The 19,775-nt window shown below is 53.7% G+C and overlaps 1 pseudogene; it reads left to right on the top strand.

The window, feature by feature from the left end:
- LOC115126376 (serine/threonine-protein kinase TAO1-B-like) overlaps positions 1 to 19,775 on the top strand; it is a 55,412-nt pseudogene that overhangs the window by 2,627 nt on the left and 33,010 nt on the right.

Here is a 19,775-nt window from a genome sequence, read left to right as displayed (position 1 = left end):
GAGCATACAGGTTGCAGTGGTGGGTGGTATAAGGTGATTTTGGTAACAAAACGGATGGCACTGTGATAGACTGCATCCAGTTTGCTGAGTAGAGTGTTGGAAGCTATTTTGTAGATGACATCGCCGAAGTCGAGGATCGGTAGGATAGTCAGTTTTACTAGGGTAAGTTTGGCGGCGTGAGTGAAAGAAGCTTTGTTGCAGAATAGAAAGCCGATTCTAGATTTGATTTTGGATTGGAGATGTGACTCTGGATATGACTCTGGAAGGAGAGTTTACAGTCTAGCCAGACACTTAGGTATTTATAAATGTCCACATATTCTAGGTCGGGACCGTCCAGGGTGATGATGCTAGCCAGGCGTGTGGGTGCAGGCAGCGAATGGTTGAAGAGCATGCATTTGGTTTTACTAGCGTTTAAGAGCAAATAAATTCATAAAAAATCCTACAATGTGATTTTCTGGAGAGAAAAAAATCTCATTTTGTCTCTCATAGTTGAAGTGTACCTATGATGAAAATTACAGGCCTCTCTCATCTTTTTAAGTGGGAGAACTTGCACAATTGGTGGCTGACTAAATACTGTTTTTGCCCCACTGTATATATAGATAGCAATATTGGGCCTATATGAATTGTAGCTACTTTTGAGGCACATGTTGTACTCTATAAACACCCATTTAACCCTGTAAAGACATATATATATATTTTTTTTTAAATCAAACTGTATATACAAAAGCCTGTCATTTTTAAAATGACATTCATTTGTGCAATATTAGGGTTCTACATTTAAATTAAATTCAGTCTTTCAGTGTTTCAGTCTTTCAGTGTTTCAGTCTTTCAGTCTTTCAGTGTTTCAGTGTTTCAGTGTTTCAGTCTTTCAATGTTTCAGTCTTTCAGTGTTTCAGTGTTTCTGCTGCAGTCCTTTATTTAGCTTCCACGCCCCAAAACAACACGAAATAATGTTTCTGTCGAGGTGATGATGCTAGAACACTCTCTTCTTGTGTCGTGTTTTTACTTTTGAGTGAATAGAAGTGGGGTCCTGAGTCCTGAGCTGCCTTGATCTGGCCACCTGGGCAAGGTGTGTCTTTTTGCGATAATTCCACCAAATGACCCCCCCCCCCCCCCCCCCACACACACACACACACACAGGAGGTCCCGTACCGGGAAGACATTCTTTCACCCAAGTAAAACATTTTTTTTTAAACCTTACAAAATAATATTCAAAGCTGAATTCTTACATTTTTGAGGAAAGAACATTTATGTCCGATCACCAGAAAGATGATATTTGTTTAATGGACCAACTGTCACTCTAGTGACAGGAGGATAAACAGCATTTGTCTGTTTTGATAAATATGAACCAATATAGTCTCTCTCTGTCTGTCTCCCCTCCCCCTCTGTCTCCCTCCCCTCTCTGTCTGTCTCCCCTCTCTGTCTCCCCCTCTCTGTCTCCCTCCCCTCTCTGTCTCCCTCCCTCTCTGTCTCCCTCCCTGTCTCCCTCCTGTCTCCTCCCCTCTCTGTCTCCCTCCCTCTCTGTCTCCCTCCCCCTCTCTGTCTCCTCCCTCTCTGTCTCCCTCCCCTCTCTGTCTCCCCTCCTCTCTGTCTCCTCCCTCTCTGTCTCCCCTCCCTCTCTGTCTCCCTCCCTCTGTCTCCCCTCTGTCTCCCTCCCTCTGTCTCCCTCCCTCTCTGTCTCCCTCCCTCTCTGTCTCCCTCCCTCTCTGTCCTCCTCTCTGTCTCCCTCCCTCTGTCTCCCTCCCTCTCTGTCTCCCTCCCCTCTCTGTCTCCCCTCCCTCTCTGTCTCCCTCCCTCTCTGTCTCCCCTCTGTCTCCCTCCCCTCTCTCCCTCCCTCCTCCTCTCTGTCTCCCCTCCCCTCTCTGTCTCCCCTCCCTCTCTGTCTCCCCTCCCCTCTCTGTCTCCCTCCCCTGTCTCCCTCCCTCTCTGTCTCCCTCTCCCTCCTCTGTCTCCCTCCCCTCTCTGTCTCCCTCTCTGTCTCCCCTCCCTCTCCCTCCCTCTCCTCCCCTCCCTCTCTCCTCTCTGTCCTCCTCCTGTCTCCCTCCCCTCTCTGTCTCCCCCTCTCTCCTCCCTCTCTGTCTCCCCTCCCTCTCTGTCTCCTCCTCCCTCTCCCTCTCTCTCCGTCTCCCCCTCAGTCTCCCCTCCCCTCCTCTCTGTCTCCCCTCCCCTCTCCCTCTCTGTCTCCCTCCCTCTCTCTGCCTCCCTCCCTCTCTGTCTCCCTCCCTCTCTGTCTCCTCCCCTCTCTGTCTCCCTCCCTCTCTGTCTCCCTCCTCTCTGTCTCCCTCCCCTCTCTGTCTCCCCTCCCTCTCTGTCTCCCCCCTCTCTGTCTCCCTCCCTCTCTGTCTCCCCTCCCCTCTCTGTCTCCCTCCCTCTCTGTCTCCCTCCTCCCCCCTCCCTCTCTGTCTCCCTCCCTCTCCGTCTCCCTCCCCTCTCCGTCTCCCCTCCTGTCTCCCTCCTCCTGTCTCCCCTCCTCTCCGTCTCCCCCCTCTCTGTCTCCCTCTCCCTCTCCTCCCTCTCTGTCTCCCTCCCCTCTCTGTCTCCCTCCCCTCCCTCTCCTCTCTGTCTCCCCCTCTCTCCCCTCCTCCTGTCTCCCTCCCTCCTCCTGTCTCCCTCCCCTCTCTGTCTCCCTCCCCTCTCCTCCTCTCCCTCCCCTCCCTCTCTGTCTCCCTCCCCTCTCTGTCTCCCTCCTCCTGTCTCCCCTCTGTCTCCTCCCTCTCCTGTCTCCCCTCCCTCTCTGTCTCCTCCCTCTCTGTCTCCCTCCCCTCTCTGTCTCCCTCCCCTCTCTCTCTCCCTCCCTCTCTGTCTCCCTCCCTCTCTGTCTCCCTCCTCCTCTCTGTCTCCCCTCCTCTCTGTCTCCCTCCCTGTCTCCCTCCCCTCTCTGTCTCCCTCCCTCTCTGTCTCCCCTCCCTCTCTGTCTCCCTCCCCTCTCTGTCCCTCCCTCTGTCCTCCCTCCCTCTCTGTCTCCCTCCCTCTGTCTCCCTCCTCTCTGTCTCCCCTCCCTCTCTGTCTCCCCTCCCTCTCTGTCTCCCTCCCTCTGTCTGTCTCCCCCCTCTGTCTCCCCTCCCCTCTGTCTCCTCCCTCTCTGTCTCCCCTCCTCTCTGTCTCCCTCCCCTCTCTGTCTCCCTCCCTCTCTCCCCTCCCTCTGTCTCCCCTCCCTCTCTCTCTGCCTCCCTCTGTCTCCCCCTCCTGTCTCTGTCTCCCTCCCTCTCTGCCTCCTCTCCCTCCCCTCTGTCTCCCCTCCCCTCTCTGTCTCCCTCCCTCTCTGTCTCCCTCCTCCCCTCTGTCTGTCTCCCCTCTCCCTCTCTGTCTCCCTCCCCCTCTCTGTCTCCCTCCCTCCTCTCCCTCCCTCTCTGTCTCCCTCCCTCTCTGTCTCCTCCCTCTCTGTCTCCCTCCCTGTCTCCCTCCTCTCTCTGTCTCCCTCCTCTCTGTCTCCTCCCTCTGTCTCCCTCTCTGTCTCCTCCTGTCTCCCTCCTCTCTGTCTCCCTCTCCCTGTCTCTGTCTCCCCTCCCTCTCTGTCTCCCTCCTCTCTGTCTCCTCTCCCCCCTGTCTCCCTCCCTCTCCCTCTCTGTCTCCCTCCCTCTCTGTCTCCCTCCCTCTCTCTGTCTGTCTCCCCCCTCTCCTCTCTGTCTCCCTCCCTCCTGTCTCCCTCCCTGTCTCCCTCCCCTCTCTGCCTCCCTCCCCTCTCTCCTCCTCTCCGCCTCCCCCCTCCCTCTCCGTCTCCCCTCCCTCTCTGTCTCCCTCCCTCTCTGTCTCCTCCTGTCTCCTCTCTGTCTCCCTCCCTCTCTGTCTCCCTCCCTCTCTGTCTCCCTCCTGTCTCCCTCCTCTCTGTCTCCCCCCCTCTCTGTCTCCCTCCCCTCTCTGTCTCCCTCCTCTCTGTCTCCCTCCCCTCTCTGTCTCCCCTCCCTCTCTGTCTCCTCCTCCTCCCTCTCCTCTGTCTCCCTCCTGTCTCTGTCTCTCCTCCCCTCTCTGTCTCCCTCCCTCTCTCTGTCTCCCTCCCCTCTCTGTCTCCCCTCCCCTCTCTCCCTCTCCCTCCCCCTCTCTGTCTCCCCTCCCTTCTCCCTCCCTCTCTGTCTCCCTCCCTCTCTGTCTCCTCCCTCTCTGTCTCCCCCCTCCCCTCTGTCTCCCTCCCCTCTGTCTCCCCTCTCCTGTCTCCCTCCCTCTCTGTCTCCCTCCCTCTCCTCCTCCTGTCTGTCTCCCTCCTCTGTCTCCCTCCTCTGTCTCCTCCTCTCTGTCTCCCTCCCCTCCTGTCTCCCTCCCTCTGTCTCCTCCTCCCTCCTCTCTGTGTCCCCTCCCTCTCTGTCTCCTCCCTCTCTGTCCCTCCTCTCTGTCTCCCCTCCTCTGTCTCCTCCCCTCTCTGTCTCCCTCCTCCCTCTGCCCCCTCCCTCCCCCTCTCTGTCTCCCTCCCTCTCTGTCTCCTCCCTCTCTGTCTCCCTCCCCTCTCTGCTCCCCTCCCTCTCCTCCCTCCCTCTCTGTCTCCCTCCCTCCCTCTGTCTCCCCCCTCTCTGTCTCCTCCCCTCTCTGTCTCCCCCCTCTCTGTCTCCCTCCCTGTCTCCCTCCTCTCTGTCTCCCTCCCTCTCTGTCTCCCTCCCTCTCTGTCTCCTCCCCTCTCTGTCTCCCCTCCCTCTCTGTCTCCCTCCCCTCCCTCCCTCTCTCTGTCTCCCCTCCTCTCTCCGTCTCCCCCCCTCCTCTGTCTCCCCCTCTCTGTCTCCCCTCCCTCTCTGTCTCCCCTCCCCTCTCCGTCTCCCTCTCCCTCTCCGTCTCCCCTGTCCCCTCTCCTGTCTCCCTCCTCTCCGTCTCCCTCCCCTCTCCGTCTCCCTCCCCTCCTGTCTCCTCCCTCTCTGTCTCCCTCCCTCTCTGTCTCCCTCCCTCTCTGTCTCCCTCCCCCTCTCTGTCTCCCTCCCCTCTCTGTCTCCCTCCCCCTCTGTCTCCCTCCTCCCCCTCTGTCTCCCCCCTCTCTGTCTCCCTCCTCCTGTCTCTGTCTCCCTCCCTCTCTGTCTCCCTCCCTCTCTGTCTCCCCTCCTCTCTGTCTCCCCCCCTCTCTGTCTCCCCTCCCTCTCTGTCTCCCTCCCTCTCTGTCTCCTCCTCTCTGTCTCCTCCCTCTCTGTCTCCTCCCTCCCTCTCTGTCTCCCCTCCCTCTCTGTCTCCTCCCTCTCCCTCCTCTCTGTCTCCTCCTCTCTGTCTCCCTCCCTCTCTGTCTCCTCCTCCCTCTCTCTGTCTCCCTCCCCCTCCCTCTGTCTCCCCTCCTCCCTCTCCTCTCTGTCTCCCTCCCTGTCTCCCCTCCCTCTCTGTCTCCCTCCCCTCTGTCTCCCTCCCCTCCTGTCTCCCCCCTCTCTCTGTCTCCCTCCCTCTCTGTCTCCCTCCCTCTCTGTCTCCCCTCCTGTCTCCCCTCTCTGTCTCCCTCCCTCTCTGTCTCCTCCTCTCTGTCTCCCCTCTCTGTCTCCCTCCCTCCCCTCCCTCCCTCCTCTCCCTCCCTCTCTGTCTCCCCTCCCCCCTCTGTCTCCCCTCCCTCTCTGTCTCCCCTCCTCTCTGTCTCCCTCCCTCTCTGTCTCCCTCCCCTCTCTGTCTCCCTCTCCCCTCCTCTGTCTCTCCCCTCTGTCTCCCCTCTGTCTCCCTCCCCTCTCTGTCTCCCCTCCCCCCTCTCTGTCTCCCTCCCCTCTCTGTCTCCCTCCCCTCTCTGTCTCCTCCTCTCTGTCTCCTCCCCTCTCTGTCTCCCTCCTCCTCTCTGTCTCCCTCCCTCTCTGTCTCCTCCTCTCTGTCTCCCTCCTCTCTGTCTGTCTCCCTCCCTCCCTCTCTGTCTCCCCTCCTCTCTGTCTCCTCTCCTCCCTCTCTGTCTGTCTCCTGTCTCCCTCTCCTGTCTGTCTCCCCTCCCTCTCTGTCTCCCTCCTCCTCTCTGCCTCCCTCCCCTCTCTGTCTCCCTCCCCTCTCTGTCTCCCTCCCTCTCTGTCTCCCCCTCTGTCCCTCCCCTCTGTCTCCCTCCCTCTCTGTCTCCCCTCCCTCTCTGTCTCCCTCCCCTCTCTGTCTCCCCTCCCTCTCTGTCTCCCCCCTCTCTGTCTCCCTCCCTCTCTGTCTCTCCCTCCCTCTCCCCTCTCTGTCTCCCTCCCCTCCCTTCTCTCCTCCCCTCTCCGTCTCCCTCCCTCCTCTCTGTCTCCCTCCTCCCCTCCTCCTGTCTCCCCTCCCTCTCCGTCTCCCTCCCTCTCTGTCTCCCTCCCTCTCTGTCTCCCTCCCTCTCTGTCTCCCTCCCCTCTCTGTCTCCCCCCTCCTGTCTCTGTCTCCCCCTCCCTCTGTCTCCCTCCCCTCTCTGTCTCCCCCTCCCTCCTCCCTCTGTCTCCCTCCCTCTCCCTCTGTCTCCCTCCTCTCCCTCCCCTCTGTCTCCCTCCCCTCTCTGTCTCCCCTCCTCTCTGTCTCCCTCCCTCTCTGTCTCCCTCCCCTCTCTGTCTCCCTCTCTCTGTCTCCCCCTCCCTCTCTGTCTCCCTCCTCTCTGTCTCCCTCCCCTCTCTGTCTCCCTCCCTCTCTGTCTCCCCTCCCTCTCTGTCTCCCCTCCCTCCCTCCTCTCTGTCTCCCTCCCTCTCTGTCTCCCCTCCCTCTCTGTCTCCCCTCCCTCTCTGTCTCCTCCCCTCTCTCTCTGTCTCCCCCTCCCTCTCTGTCTCCCTCCCTCTCTGTCTCCCTCCCCTCCTGTCTCTCCCTGTCTCCCCCTCTCTGTCTCCTCCTCTCTGTCTCCCTCCCTCTCTGTCTCCCCTCCCTCTCTGTCTCCCTCTCCCCTCTGTCTCCCTCCTCTGTCTCCCTCTCCTCTCTGTCTCCCTCCCTCCTGTCCCCTCCTCCCCTGTCTCCCTCCCCTCTCTGTCTCCCCCCTCCTCCTCTCTGTCTCCCTCCTCCCTCTCTGCCTCCCTCTCTGTCCCCTCCCCTCCCCCTCTCTCCCCTCCCTCTCTGTCTCCCCTCCCTCTCTGTCTCCTCCCTCTCTGTCTCCCCTCCCTCTCTGTCTCCCTCCCCTCTCTGTCTCCCCTCCCCTCTCTGTCTCCCTCCCCTCTCTGCCTCCCTCCCCTCTCTGCCTCCCTCCCCTCTCTGTCTCCCTCCCCTCTCTGCCTCCCTCCCCTCTCTGTCTCCCTCCTCTCTCTCTCTCCCTCCAGGTGCCCATGCTCCGGCCCCTCCACTCCAGCAGATGAGTCGTCGACTGCTCTGGCGTAGACGCAGCCGCGCTCCAACGCCCAGATAGTCCCCTGGTCCTGCCCCCCGCCCTGCCGGGAGACAGCAGACTACATTACCCAGCATGCCCTCCTCTGTGCGGGCGGGCAGCCTAAAGGACCCGGAGGTAGCCGAGCTGTTCTTCAAGGAAGACCCAGAGAAACTGTTCTCTGACCTCCGAGAGATAGGACATGGCAGCTTCGGAGCCGTCTACTTTGTATGTACACACACACACACACACACACACACACACACACACACACACACACACACACACACACACACACACACAGACACACACACACACACACACACACACACACACACACACACACACTTCTCTGCACCCTAATGACCTCGCCCTGTCAAAAGAGACACTCTGTCATCTTTATTGATACAACAGGGCAGGCTCACCTGTAATAGTCCTGTAATAGTCCACCTGTAATAGTCCTCCTGTAATAGTCCTCCTATCCCACCTGTAATAGTCCTCATGTAATAGCCCTCCTGTAATAGTCCTCCTGTAATAGTCCTCCTATCCCACCTGTAATAGTCCTCCTGTAATAGTCCTCCTGTAATTGTCCACCTGTAATAGTCCCCCTGTAATAGTCCCCCTGTAATAGTCCCCCTGTAATAGTCCTCCTGTCCCACCTGTGATTGTCCACCTGTAATTGTCCACCTGTAATAGTCCTCCTGTAATAGTCCACCTGTAATAGTCCCCCTGTAATAGTCCACCTGTAATAGTCCACCTGTAATAGTCCTCCTGTAATAGTCCCCCTGTAATAGTCCTCCTGTAATAGTCCCCCTGTAATAGTCCACCTGTAATAGCCCCCCTGTAATAGTCCCCCTGTAATAGTCCACCTGTAATAGTCCACCTGTAATAGTCCTCCTGTAATAGTCCCCCTGTAATAGTCCTCCTGTAATAGTCCTCCTATCCCACCTGTAATAGTCCTCATGTAATAGCCCTCCTGTAATAGTCCTCCTGTAATAGTCCTCCTATCCCACCTGTAATAGTCCTCCTGTAATAGTCCTCCTGTAATTGTCCACCTGTAATAGTCCCCCTGTAATAGTCCCCCTGTAATAGTCCTCCTGTAATAGTCCCCCTGTAATAGTCCACCTGTAATAGTCCTCCTGTAATAGTCCCCCTGTAATAGTCCACCTGTAATAGTCCCCCTGTAATAGTCCCCCTGTAATAGTCCCCCTGTAATAGTCCCCCTGTAATAGTCCACCTGTAATAGTCCCCCTGTAATAGTCCTCCTGTAATAGTCCTCCTGTAATAGTCCACCTGTAATAGTCCTCCTGTAATAGTCCACCTGTAATAGTCCCCCTGTAATAGTCCTCCTGTCCCACCTGTAATTGTCCACCTGTAATAGTCCTCCTGTAATAGTCCTCCTGTAATAGTCCTCCTGTAATAGTCCACCTGTAATAGTCCCCCTGTAATAGTCCACCTGTAATAGTCCTCCTGTAATAGTCCACCTGTAATAGTCCCCCTGTAATAGTCCCCCTGTAATAGTCCCCCTGTAATAGTCCACCTGTAATAGTCCTCCTGTAATAGTCCCCCTGTAATAGTCCACCTGTAATAGTCCCCCTGTAATAGTCCCCCTGTAATAGTCCACCTGTAATAGTCCCCCTGTAATAGTCCCCCTGTAATAGTCCTCCTGTCCCACCTGTAATAGTCCCCCTGTAATAGTCCCCCTGTAATAGTCCCCCTGTAATAGTCCTCCTGTAATAGTCCCCCTGTAATAGTCCCCTGTAATAGTCCACCTGTAATAGTCCTCCTGTAATAGTCCCCTGTAATAGTCCACCTGTAATAGTCCCCCTGTAATAGTCCCCTGTAATAGTCCACCTGTAATAGTCCCCCTGTAATAGTCCCCCTGTAATAGTCCACCTGTAATAGTCCACCTGTAACAGGCCTCTTGTCCCACCTGTAATTGTCCTCCTGTAATAGTCCCCCTGTAATAGTCCACCTGTAATAGTCCTCCTGTAATAGTCCCCCTGTAATAGTCCCCCTGTAATAGTCCACCTGTAATAGTCCTCCTGTAATAGTCCCCCTGTAATAGTCCACCTGTAATAGTCCCCCTGTAATAGTCCCCCTGTAATAGTCCACCTGTAATAGTCCCCCTGTAATAGTCCCCCTGTAATAGTCCACCTGTAATAGTCCACCTGTAACAGGCCTCTTGTCCCACCTGTAACAGGCCTCTTGTCCCACCTGTAACAGGTCTCTTGTCCCGCCTGTAACAGGTCTCTTGTCCCGCCTGTAACAGGTCTCTTGTCCCACCTGTAACAGGTCTCTTGTCCCGCCTGTAACAGGTCTCTTGTCCCACCTGTAACAGGTCTCTTGTCCCACCTGTAACAGGTCTCTTGTCCCACCTGTAATAGTCCTTCTGTAATAGTCCTCCTGTAATAGTCCTCCTGTAATAGTCCTGTAACAGTCCTCCTGGCCCTCCTGTAATAGTCCTGTAACAGGTCTCTTGTCCCACCTGTAACAGGTCTCTTGTCCCACCTGTAACAGGCCTCCTGGCCCTCCTGTAATAGTCCTGTAACAGGCCTCTTGTCCCGCCTGTAACAGGCCTCTTGTCCCACCTGTAACAGGTCTCTTGTCCCACCTGTAACAGGTCTCTTGTCCCACCTGTAACAGGTCTCTTGTCCCACCTGTAACAGGTCTCTTGTCCCACCTGTAACAGGCCTCCTGGCCCTCCTGTAATAGTCCTGTAACAGGCCTCTTGTCCCACCTGTAACAGGTCTCTTGTCCCACCTGTAACAGGTCTCTTGTCCCACCTGTAACAGGTCTCTTGTCCCACCTGTAACAGGCCTCCTGGCCCTCCTGTAATAGTCCTGTAACAGGCCTCTTGTCCCACCTGTAACAGGTCTCTTGTCCCACCTGTAACAGGCCTCCTGGCCCTCCTGTAATAGTCCTGTAACAGGCCTCTTGTCCCGCCTGTAACAGGCCTCTTGTCCCACCTGTAACAGGTCTCTTGTCCCACCTGTAACAGGTCTCTTGTCCCACCTGTAACAGGTCTCTTGTCCCACCTGTAACAGTCCTCTTGTCCCACCTGTAACAGGCCTCCTGACCCTCCTGTAATAGTCCTGTAACAGGCCTCTTGTCCCGCCTGTAACAGGCCTCTTGTCCCGCCTGTAACAGGTCTCTTGTCCCACCTGTAACAGGCCTCTTGTCCCGCCTGTAACAGGCCTCTTGTCCCACCTGTAACAGGCCTCTTGTCCCGCCTGTAACAGGTCTCTTGTCCCACCTGTAACAGGCCTCTTGTCCCACCTGTAACAGGTCTCTTGTCCCACCTGTAACAGTCCTCTTGTCCCACCTGTAACAGGTCTCTTGTCCCACCTGTAACAGGCCTCTTGTCCCGCCTGTAACAGGCCTCTTGTCCCGCCTGTAACAGGTCTCTTGTCCCACCTGTAACTGGTCTCTTGTCCCACCTGTAACAGGTCTCTTGTCCCGCCTGTAACAGGTCTCTTGTCCCACCTGTAACAGGTCTCTTGTCCCACCTATAACAGGTCTCTTGTCCCACCTGTAATAGTCCTTCTGTAATAGTCCTCCTGTAATAGTCCTCCTGTAATAGTCCTGTAACAGTCCTCCTGGCCCTCCTGTAATAGTCCTGTAACAGGTCTCTTGTCCCACCTGTAACAGGTCTCTTGTCCCACCTGTAACAGGCCTCCTGGCCCTCCTGTAATAGTCCTGTAACAGGCCTCTTGTCCCGCCTGTAACAGGCCTCTTGTCCCACCTGTAACAGGTCTCTTGTCCCACCTGTAACAGGTCTCTTGTCCCACCTGTAACAGGTCTCTTGTCCCACCTGTAACAGGTCTCTTGTCCCACCTGTAACAGGCCTCCTGGCCCTCCTGTAATAGTCCTGTAACAGGCCTCTTGTCCCACCTGTAACAGGTCTCTTGTCCCACCTGTAACAGGTCTCTTGTCCCACCTGTAACAGGTCTCTTGTCCCACCTGTAACAGGCCTCCTGGCCCTCCTGTAATAGTCCTGTAACAGGCCTCTTGTCCCACCTGTAACAGGTCTCTTGTCCCACCTGTAACAGGTCTCTTGTCCCACCTGTAACAGGCCTCCTGGCCCTCCTGTAATAGTCCTGTAACAGGCCTCTTGTCCCGCCTGTAACAGGCCTCTTGTCCCACCTGTAACAGGTCTCTTGTCCCACCTGTAACAGGTCTCTTGGCCCACCTGTAACAGGTCTCTTGTCCCACCTGTAACAGTCCTCTTGTCCCACCTGTAACAGGCCTCCTGACCCTCCTGTAATAGTCCTGTAACAGGCCTCTTGTCCCGCCTGTAACAGGCCTCTTGTCCCGCCTGTAACAGGTCTCTTGTCCCACCTGTAACAGGCCTCTTGTCCCGCCTGTAACAGGCCTCTTGTCCCACCTGTAACAGGCCTCTTGTCCCGCCTGTAACAGGTCTCTTGTCCCACCTGTAACAGGCCTCTTGTCCCACCTGTAACAGGTCTCTTGTCCCACCTGTAACAGTCCTCTTGTCCCACCTGTAACAGGTCTCTTGTCCCACCTGTAACAGGCCTCTTGTCCCGCCTGTAACAGGCCTCTTGTCCCGCCTGTAACAGGTCTCTTGTCCCACCTGTAACTGGTCTCTTGTCCCACCTGTAACAGGTCTCTTGTCCCACCTGTAACAGGTCTCTTGTCCCACCTGTAACAGGTCTCTTGTCCCGCCTGTAACAGGCCTCTTGTCCCACCTGTAACAGGTCTCTTGTCCCACCTGTAACAGGTCTCTTGTCCCACCTGTAACAGGCCTCCTGGCCCTCCTGTAATAGTCCTGTAACAGTCCTCCTGGTCCTCCTGTAACAGGCCTCCTGGCCCTCCTGTAACAGGCCTCCTGGCCCTCCTGTAACAGGCCTCCTGGTCCTCCTGTAACAGGCCTCCTGGCCCTCCTGGTCCTCCTGTAACAGGCCTCCTGGCCCTCCTGTAACAGGCCTCCTGGCCCTCCTGTAACAGGCCTCCTGGTCCTCCTGTAACAGGCCTCCTGGCCCTCCTGGTCCTCCTGTAACAGGCCTCCTGGTCCTCCTGGCCCTCCTGTAACAGTCCTTCTGGCCCTCCTGTAACAGGCCTCCTGGTCCTCCTGGTCCTCCTGTAACAGGCCTCCTGGCCCTCCTGTAATAGTCCTCCTGTAATAGTCCTGTAACAGGCCTCCTGGCCCTCCTGTAACAGGCCTCCTGGTCCTCCTGGCCCTCCTGTAACAGTCCTCCTGGCCCTCCTGGTCCTCCTGTAACAGGCCTCCTGGCCCTCCTGTAACAGGCCTCCTGGTCCTCCTGGTCCTCCTGTAACAGGCCTCCTGGCCCTCCTGTAACAGTCCTCCTGGTCCTCCTGTAACAGGCCTCCTTGCCCTCCTGTAACAGGCCTCCTGGCCCTCCTGTAATAGTCCTGTAACAGGTCTCCTGGCCCTCCTGTAACAGGCCTCCTGGCCCTCCTGTAACAGGCCTCCTGGCCCTCCTGTAATAGTCCTGTAACAGGCCTCCTGGCCCTCCTGTAATAGTCCTGTAACAGGCCTCCTGGCCCTCCTGTAACAGTCCTCCTGGCCCTCCTGTAATAGTCCTGTAACAGTCCTCCTGGTCCTCCTGGTCCTCCTGTAACAGGCCTCCTGGCCCTCCTGTAACAGTCCTCCTGGCCCTCCTGTAATAGTCCTGTAACAGTCCTCCTGGTCCTCCTGTTCCTCCTGTAACAGGCCTCCTGGCCCTCCTGTAAACAGTCCTCCTGGCCCTCCTGTAATAGTCCTGTAACAGTCCTCCTGGTCCTCCTGTAACAGGCCTCCTGGTCCTCCTGTAACAGGCCTCCTGGTCCTCCTGTAACAGGCCTCCTGGCCCTCTTGTGTTCTCTGTGTCTAAGGCGCGGTATGTACGATCTACAGAGGTGGTGGCCATCAAGAAGATGTCTTATAGTGGGAAGCAGTCCAACGAGGTGAGACAGACACGTTATGTACTATATTTATTACCTTTTATTTGATAGGGGACAACAGAAACTCGCTCTCTGCTCGCTCTCTCCTCTCTTTTCTCTCTCCTTCTCCACCTCTTTTCTCTCTCCTTCTCCCCTCTTTTCTCTCTCCTTCTCCACCTCTTTTCTCTCTCCTTCTCCCCTCTTTTCTCTGTTCTTCTCCCCTCTTTTCTCTCTCATTCTCCCCTCTTTTCTCTCTCCTTCTCCCCTCTTTTCTCTCTCCTTCTCCCCTCTTTTCTCTCTCCTTCTCCCCTCTTTTCTCTCTCCTTCTCCCCTCTTTTCTCTCCTTCTCCCTCTCTTTTCTCTCTCCTTCTCCCTCTCTTTTCTCTCTCCTCCCTCTCTTTTCTCTCTCCTTCTCCACCTCTTTTCTCTCTCCTTCTCCCCTCTTTTCTCTGTTCTTCTCCCCTCTTTTCTATGTTCTTCTCCCCTCTTTTCTCTCTCCTTCTCCACCTCTTTTCTCTCTCCTCCACCTCTTTTCTCTCTCCTTCTCCCTCTCTTTTCTCTCTCCTTCTCCCCTCTTTTCTCTCTCCTTCTCCACCTCTTTTCTCTCTCCTTCTCCCCTCTTTTTTCTCTCCTTCTCCCTCTCTTTTCTCTCTCCTTCTCCCCTCTTTTCTCTCTCCTTCTCCACCTCTTTTCTCTCTCCTTCTCCCCTCTTTTCTCTCTCCTTCTCCCCTCTTTTCTCTGTCCTTCTCCCCTCTTTTCTCTCTCCTTCTCCCCTCTTTTCTCTCTCCTTCTCCCCTCTTTTCTCTCTCCTTCTCCCCTCTTTTCTCTCTCCTTCTCCCCTCTTTTCTCTCTCCTTCTCCCCTCTTTTCTCTCTCCTTCTCCCCTCTTTTCTCTCTCCTTCTCCCTCTCTTTTCTCTCTCCTTCTCCACCTCTTTTCTCTCTCCTTCTCCCTCTCTTTTCTCTCTCCTTCTCCCTCTCTTTTCTCTCTCCTTCTCCACCTCTTTTCTCTCTCCTTCTCCCTCTCTTTTCTCTCTCCTTCTCCACCTCTTTTCTCTCCTTCTCCGCCTCGTCCGGACCCGCAGAGGACGAAGAGCCGGATGCCTCGTCCGGACCCGCAGATGACGAAGAGCCAGATGCCTCGTCCGGACCCGCAGAGGACGTAGAGCCGGATGCCTCGTCCGGACCCACAGAGGACGAAGAGCCAGATGCCTCGTCCGGACCCGCAGAGGACGAAGAGCCGGATGCCTCGTCCGGACCCGCAGAGGACGAAGAGCCGGATGCCTCGTCCGGACCCGCAGAGGACGAAGAGCCGGATGCCTCGTCCGGACTCGCAGAGGACGAAGAGCCGGATGCCTCGTCCGGACCCGCAGAGGACGAAGAGCCGGATGCCTCGTCCGGACTCGCAGAGGACGAAGAGCCGGATGCCTCGTCCGGACCCGCAGAGGACGAAGAGCCGGATGCCTCGTCCGGACCCGCAGAAGACAACTAGGAAAGCTGCCATTACCGTAAATATTACTCGCCAGCATGCAATCAATGGACAATAAACTCGACGAGGTACAATCCCGAATATCCTACCAACGGGACATCAACAACTGTAATATCCCATGTTTCATGGAATCGTGGCTGAATGACGACATGGATATTCAGCTAGCGGGAAATACGCTGCACCGGCAAATACGCTGCACCGGCAAGATAGAATAGCACACTCCAGTAAGACGAGAGGGGGGTCGGCCTGTGCATATTTGTAAACAACAGCTGGTGCAGGAAATCTAAGGAAGTCTCTAGAGTTTGTTCGCCTGAAGTAGAGTATATTGTGATAAACTGCAGGCCACACTACTTGCCTAGAGAGTTCTCAGCTATACTTATCGTGGCTGTTCATTTACCACCACAGACAGATGCAGGCACTAAGACCGCACTCAGACAGCTGTATAAGGAAATAAGCAAACAGGAAACCGCTCACCCAGAGGCGGCGCTCCTAGTGGCCGGAGACTTTAATGCAGGAAAACTTAAATCTGTTTTACCAAATCTCTATCAACATGTTAAATGCGCAACCAGAGGGAAAAAAATCTAGATCACCTTTACTCCACACACAGAGACGCATACAGAGCTCTCCCTCGCCCTCCATTTGGTAAATCCGACCACAACTCTATCCTCCTGATTCCTGCTTACAAGCAAAAATTAAAGCAGGAAGCACCAGTGACTTGGTCTATAAAAAAATGGTCTGATGAAGCAGATGCTAAACTACAAGACAGTTTTGCTATCACAGACTGGAACATGTTCCGGGATTCTTCCGATGACATTGAGCAGTACACTGGCTTTATCAATAAGTGCATTGAGGACGTCGTCTCCCACAGTGACTGTACGTACATACCCCAACCAGAAGCCATGGATTACAGGCAACATCCGCACTGAGCTAAAGGCTAGAGCTGCCACTTTCAAGGAGCGGGACTCTAACTCAGAAGCTTACAAGAAATCCTGCTATGCCCTCTGACGAACCATCAAACAGGCAAAGTGTCAATACAGGACTAAGATTGAATCGTACTACACCGGCTCCGACACTCGTTGGATGTGGCAGGGCTCGCAAACTATTACAGACTACAGAGGGAAGCACAGCATTGAGCTGCCCAGTGACACGAGCCTACCAGACGAGCTAAATCACTTCTATGCTCGCTTCGAGGCAAGCAACACTGAGGCATGCATGAGAGCATCAGCTGTTCCGGGCGGGGTGCGTGCTCAGTCCCCTCCTGTACTCCTTGTTCACCCACGACTGTATGGCCAGGCACGACTCCAACCCCATCATTAAGTTTGCTGTTGATCACCGACAACGACAAGACAGCCTATAGGGAGGAGGTCAGAAACCTGGCCGGGTGGTGCCAGAATAACAACCTATCCCTCAACATAACCAAGACTACGGAGATGATTGTGGACTACAGGAAAAGGAGTACCGAGCACGCCCCCATTCTCATCGACAGGGCTCTAGTGGAGCAGGTTGAGAGCTTCAAATTCCTTGGTGTCCACATCAACAACAAACTAGGTTGGTCCAAACACACCAAGACAATCGTGAAGAGGGCACGACAAAGCCTATTCCCCCTCAGGAAACTAAAAAGATTTGGCATGGGTCCTGAGATCCTCAAAAGGTTCTACAGCTGCACCATCGAGAGCATCCTGAACGGTTGCATCACTTCCTGGTACGGCAATTGCTCAGCCTCCAACCGCAAGGCACTTCAGAGGGTAGTGCATATGGCCCCAGTACATCACTGGGGCCAAGCTGCCTGCCATCCAGGACCTCTACATCAGCTTTTAGTTTGAATGAACCGCATTGCTGGAACAAAATTAAAAATGGATTTTCGTCTTGATGTTGTGATGCCGTTCAGGCAATTTAAGTCATTGATTTGGGGGAGGAATGTAACTGTTGTTCTGGGTGATTTGGGATGATTTATATGTGCTTGTGTTTTTGCATTTTTAAATGTATATTTGTATACTGTTTATGTTCATATTGAATTATACAATATATTATCATTGGACATTTTGTATTGAATTGTTTTTTTAATAAATGTTAAATAAAACATTTTAAATTCTGTAACTCTCTCACACAGAAATGGCAGGACATCATAAAAGAGGTGAAGTTTCTCCAGAGGATTCAACATCCCATCTGTATAGAGTACAAAGGCTGCTACCTACGAGAACACACAGCATGGGTAAGATACACACACACACACACACACACACACACACACACACACACACACACACACACACACACACACACACACACACACACACACTGGACTTTGGAGGACTACTACCTAGAACACACACAATAACACACACACACACACACTGGACTTTGGAGGACTACTACCTAGAACACACACAATAACACACACACACACACACACACACACACACACACACACACACTGGACTTTGGAGGACTACTACCTAGAACACACACAATAACACACACACACACTTTCTTAGCACCTTTCTCTTAATGTTCTGTTGTCATAATGTGTTCTGTGTTCTCTGTGTTCTGTGTTCTGTGTCCAGTTAGTGATGGAGTACTGTCTGGGTTCAGCCTCTGATGTTCTGTTATCATAATGTGTTCTGTGTTCTGTGTTCTCTCTGTGTCCAGTTAGTGATGGAGTACTGTCTGGGTTCAGCCTCTGATGTTCTGTTATCATAATGTGTTCTGTGTTCTGTGTCCAGTTAGTGATGGAGTACTGTCTGGGTTCAGCCTCTGATGTTCTGTTATCATAATGTGTTCTGTGTTCTGTGTTCTCTCTGTGTCCAGTTAGTGATGGAGTACTGTCTGGGTTCAGCCTCTGATGTTCTGTTATCATAATGTGTTCTGTGTTCTGTGTCCAGTTAGTGATGGAGTACTGTCTGGGTTCAGCCTCTGATGTTCTGTTATCATAATGTGTTCTGTGTTCTGTGTCCAGTTAGTGATGGAGTACTGTCTGGGTTCAGCCTCTGATGTTCTGTTGTCATAATGTGTTCTGTGTTCTGTGTCCAGTTAGTGATGGAGTACTGTCTGGGTTCAGCCTCTGATGTTCTGTTGTCATAATGTGTTCTGTGTTCTGTGTCCAGTTAGTGATGGAGTACTGTCTGGGTTCAGCCTCTGATGTTCTGTTGTCATAATGTGTTCTGTGTTCTGTGTTCTGTGTCCAGTTAGTGATGGAGTACTGTCTGGGTTCAGCCTCTGATGTTCTGTTGTCATAATGTGTTCTGTGTTCTGTGTTCTGTGTCCAGTTAGTGATGGAGTACTGTCTGGGTTCAGCCTCTGATGTTCTGTTATCATAATGTGTTCTGTGTTCTGTGTCCAGTTAGTGATGGAGTACTGTCTGGGTTCAGCCTCTGATGTTCTGTTATCATAATGTGTTCTGTGTTCTGTGTTCTCTCTGTGTCCAGTTAGTGATGGAGTACTGCCTGGGTTCAGCCTCTGATGTTCTGTTATCATAATGTGTTCTGTGTTCTGTGTTCTGTGTCCAGTTAGTGATGGAGTACTGTCTGGGTTCAGCCTCTGATGTTCTGTTATCATAATGTGTTCTGTGTTCTGTGTCCAGTTAGTGATGGAGTACTGTCTGGGTTCAGCCTCTGATGTTCTGTTATCATAATGTGTTCTGTGTTCTGTGTCCAGTTAGTGATGGAGTACTGTCTGGGTTCAGCCTCTGATGTTCTGTTATCATAATGTGTTCTGTGTTCTGTGTCCAGTTAGTGATGGAGTACTGTCTGGGTTCAGCCTCTGATGTTCTGTTATCATAATGTGTTCTGTGTTCTGTGTTCTCTCTGTGTCCAGTTAGTGATGGAGTACTGTCTGGGTTCAGCCTCTGATGTTCTAGAAGGTAAGACATTTTAAAAAAACAACAGCTGTTCTATTTGACATGTATTCTACTGCGTCAAGTCAACTTAGACTGTGTGTTTGGATTCCATTACGCTCAACTTGTTTAATCCTTAGCAAATGTTTTCTGAAATATTCTCTCACCGATTTAGTTCATAAAAAGCCTCTTCAGGAAATGGAGATCGCTGCCATTACCCATGGTGCTTTGCAGGGTTTGGCCTACCTTCACTCCCACAACATGATTCACAGGTGAGGGTTTACCTGACAGTTTGAAGCATGGTGATTATATCACACCTACTAACCCAGTGGTTCTCTCTCTCCTCTGTCTCTCTCTCTCTCTCCCCCTCCCTCCCACCTCTCTCTCTGTCTCTCTCTGTCTCTCCTCTCTCTCTCTCTGTCTCTCCTCTCTCTCTGTCTCTCTCTCTCAATCTGTCTCTCTGTCTCTCTCTGTCTCTCTGTCTCTCTGTCTCTCTCTCTCCCCCTCCCTCCCACCTCTCTCTCTGTCTCTCTCTCTCTCTCTCTCCCCTCCCTCCCACCTCTCTCTCTGTCTCTGTCTCTCTGTCTCTCTATCTCCCCCTCCCTCCCACCTCTCTCTCTCTCTCCCCCTCCCTCCACCTCTCTCTCTGTCTCTGTCTCCCTGTCTCTCTCTCTCTCTCTCTCCCCCTCCCACCTCTCTCCCCTCCCTCCCTCCCTCCCACCTCTCTCTCTCTCTCCCCCTCCCTCCCCCCAGAGACATCAAAGCAGGTAACATCCTACTGACGGAGCCAGGTCAGGTCAAGCTTGCTGACTTTGGCTCCGCCTCCATCGCTTCCCCAGCCAACTCCTTCGTGGGGACGCCATATTGGTGAGGGACAGCAGAGACAGACAGAAGTCACGGGGGTCTACCAGGCGGCAAGCTTTGACCACTTGACAGTTTTTAATTCTATACATTATGCAAAATGTTCAATGATTGTAATTGATCCCCCCACCTCGCCCCATTCTCTGCAGGATGGCCCCAGAGGTGATCTTGGCCATGGACGAGGGCCAGTATGACGGAAAGGTGGATGTCTGGTCCCTTGGGATCACCTGTGTCGAGCTAGGTAAAGGGTGTGGGTGGTTTTCCATCGTTTATATGTGTAACATACTGTGTGTATTAGGATTTCCGTTAACCAGTAATTGCCAGCTTTTGGCAAAAAATAAATCAATAAAAATACATATATTTTTTTTAAACGTAAAATCCGTGGCCTACATTACCGTTGGCCTTTTTCATTGAAGTAAAACGAAAGTTGGAGAAAACTGAGTAGGCTATGCCAATAGGGCCCGATTCAGACTGAGTAGGCTATGCCGATGGGGCCCGATTCAGACTGAGTAGGCTATGCCGAT

The sequence above is a fragment of the Oncorhynchus nerka genome, linkage group LG10 (assembly GCF_034236695.1).
Source record: "Oncorhynchus nerka isolate Pitt River linkage group LG10, Oner_Uvic_2.0, whole genome shotgun sequence".
NCBI lineage: Eukaryota > Metazoa > Chordata > Actinopteri > Salmoniformes > Salmonidae > Oncorhynchus > Oncorhynchus nerka.
This window is presented reverse-complemented; position numbering and strand designations above follow the sequence as displayed.